Raw genomic sequence first — 2,915 nt, 5'->3', positions numbered from 1 at the left:
GCCCCCTTCCCCCGTCCCTCTTATTATTAAAATAATAATAATAATAAAAAAAAAGGCTTTAAAAAAGGCTTTAATTTCTCATTCAGCTGACAAGAGGTCTGGAAAACATGTTGTCGTGGCCTGTGTAGGCAAGGGTGTGATGCCAAGGGAGTTTTTTCCAGAAGTCAATGCAAACAGGCATTATTTCTCCAGTCAGATTCGTTTGACAACATGCATGCTTTGCTTCAGATGTTTCTGGCTGTTATCACTGGGGTTTCTGTCCTCAGCCAGTGTACTGGGTTTGCGTGGTTTTGGAAGGGGTGGGGGGGCCATGTTGAAAAGGGCAGGTCAGCCTGGGGTGTTTACTGGGCATGTCTTGGCATGAAGAGGAAGGAGTTGAATAGAAGTTGCTAACTGCAAACGTCTTTAGCTTTAACCACTATTTACAGTAAGCAGAGCTGATTCTAGAAATCACTTACTACTTAAACGTGTCAGCTTACCTCATTAGCATGCTAAAATACCCTCCCTTAGGCTAGCAGGGCCCCTTACTCATTAAAGCCCCCTGCTCTCAGAGTGTGGGTGCATTTGGTATCACTATACTTAAGGTGATTTTGGATTCTTTGGTCTATAAAAGAAATCCTGTGTTATGGGAAGGAGAACTATTTGTGAACTATTGCCTATCATCCCTTTCTGCACAGAACTGGAATAACAAACACCTTGACTATGTGTGAATTGGTTCTTGCATGCCTGGTGAAGAACCCAGATTTGGGACAACAGGGGGGCACAGGGGTGGCTTCTGTTAGAAGCTGCTAGAAACTTCCCCCATGTCCCATATAGCCGATGCCCAGCTGGCTTCAGGATGCTGGCCAAGGCCCAGCCCATCAGCAACACTGATAGCGCCTCTGGGGTAGCGTATTTCAGGAGGTGGGAAAAAACCTGCACAACCACCTGCAGCAGGAGACAGGAATATGTGAGAAACAACTCTGACTCTTAAGTCAGTGAAGAAGGAGGTGAGAAGGTGCTCTGGGCACTGGAGCAGATTCCCTTGCAGCCTGTGATGAAGCCCACGGTGAGTCAGGCTGTCCCCCCCTGCAGCCTGTGGAGGTCCACAGTGGAGCAGATATCCCCCTGCAGCCTGTGGAGGTCCACAGTGGAACAGATCTCCACCTGCAGCCTGCAGAGGACTCAGTGCTGGAGCAGGTGGATGCCTGCTGTGATCCCACGGGAAGGCTGTGCTGCAGCAGGCTCCTGGCAGGACCTGTATATACATGGAGAGAAGCCCACACTGAAACAGGTTTGCTGGCAGGACTTGTGACCCCATGGGGGACTGACTGCAGCAATTTGCTCCTGAAGGATTGCACCCCATGGAAGGGACAAATGTTGGTGTATGAAGAACTGCAGCCTGTGGGAAGGACTCACATTGGAGAAGTTCATGGAGGACTGTCTCCCATGGGAGGGACCTATGCTGCAGCATGCGAAGAAGGTGAGAAGTCGGGCCCCTAAGAAGGACGGAGCAGCAGAAAATGTGTCATGAACTGACCAATACCCTCATGCCCCATCCCCCTGTAGTTTGCTTGGGGCTTTTTTGGGGGTAGGGGGGGGAAGAGGTAGAGAAAACCAGGAGTGAAGTTGAACAAGAAGGGAGGGTTGGGGGGAGGGTGTACTAGGACTTAGTTTTTATTTTTAATTTTTCTACTTTGATTTGATTGGTAATAAATTAAACTGATTTCCCGAAGTAGAGTCTGTTTTGCCCACAACAGTAACTGGTGAGTGATCTCTGTGTCCTTAATCCATAAGACTTTTGTTATACTTTTCTCTCCCTAGTCCAGTCGAGGAGGAGGGTGGTAGCGTGGCTTTGGTGGGCACCTGGCATCCAGCCAAGGTCAACCCACCACACCCAGTTAAGGTATTTTGCTCTTTAATGAAACCCAAATGCAAAATCTAAATTAAAAATAAAAAAACAACACAACATAACACTATTTGAATTTTCCATCTCCTCATAAACCTCTACTTTTTGAGAAATCTTTACTCTTCTAATTCCCTCCCTCATTCCTCTGGCAGGGGAGAATGAGTGGCTGGGTGCTTAGCTGCCACCATAATACTGGTTCATCTTAGCCTGCTTTGCTTGCTTGTTTTTTTTTTTCCAGGTATAGGGCACACAGATTTTAGCAGTGATTTTCAATGGATACTTCTCAGGCAGTTTATAGTACATCTTTTGTGTGTTACTCTGAAGTTAAAACAAAATGCCATGAACTTCAAAGCAACTTCAAAACTGCTTAAACAATAATGAACTGCAGTGACAGCCAAGCTACCTATGCAAGCAGTTTATACCTAACTTAACCAGAAAAACTGCCTTAAAATTTCAGCTGAGTTTTTCCAGCTATTTTGATTAGAATGTCAAATATTAGTTGAAAGAAGAATATCAAAAAACACCAACCCAAAACAGATAGTGGCCAGATTTGACTCTACCTAGTAACAGTTTGAAGTATAAGAAGCTATCAAAGCTTTCTTCTGTTTCTTGAAATCTCTCATTTTCTTCTAGTCTGAAGTACTGTAGATATAAACTACTTATTTATATTATTTGTTTTAGCAGAATCACAGAATCATAGACTCCTATGGTTTGGGTTGAAAGCGAGGAACCTTCAAGATTATCTAGTTTCATGCATGGGCATGGATATCTCCCACTAGACCAGGTTGCTCAAAATAAGGAGTTTCCCATTTTTCTGCCAGAGAAACAGTATTTTGGGTCTTGTTTCGAAACAGGGATGAGCAGAGGCTCTGCCTAAAACCCACTCTGACTGACAGAGGAAGCAGCCAAGGATGCTTCAGCACAAGTTGCTGCTAGCAAGAAATATAACCTTAATTAAAACTGCTTACATTTTTACAGTGCTCAAAAGTTTGATTCTGCTTTGAGAATCAATTAATGTGTCAAATTA

This window comes from Chaetura pelagica, unplaced genomic scaffold, assembly GCF_000747805.2.
Source record: "Chaetura pelagica isolate M959 unplaced genomic scaffold, ChaPel_1.0 scaffold79, whole genome shotgun sequence".
Taxonomy (NCBI): Eukaryota; Metazoa; Chordata; class Aves; order Apodiformes; family Apodidae; genus Chaetura; species Chaetura pelagica.
The sequence above is the reverse complement of the archived record's forward strand: the minus strand, read 5'-3'. Positions refer to the sequence as shown.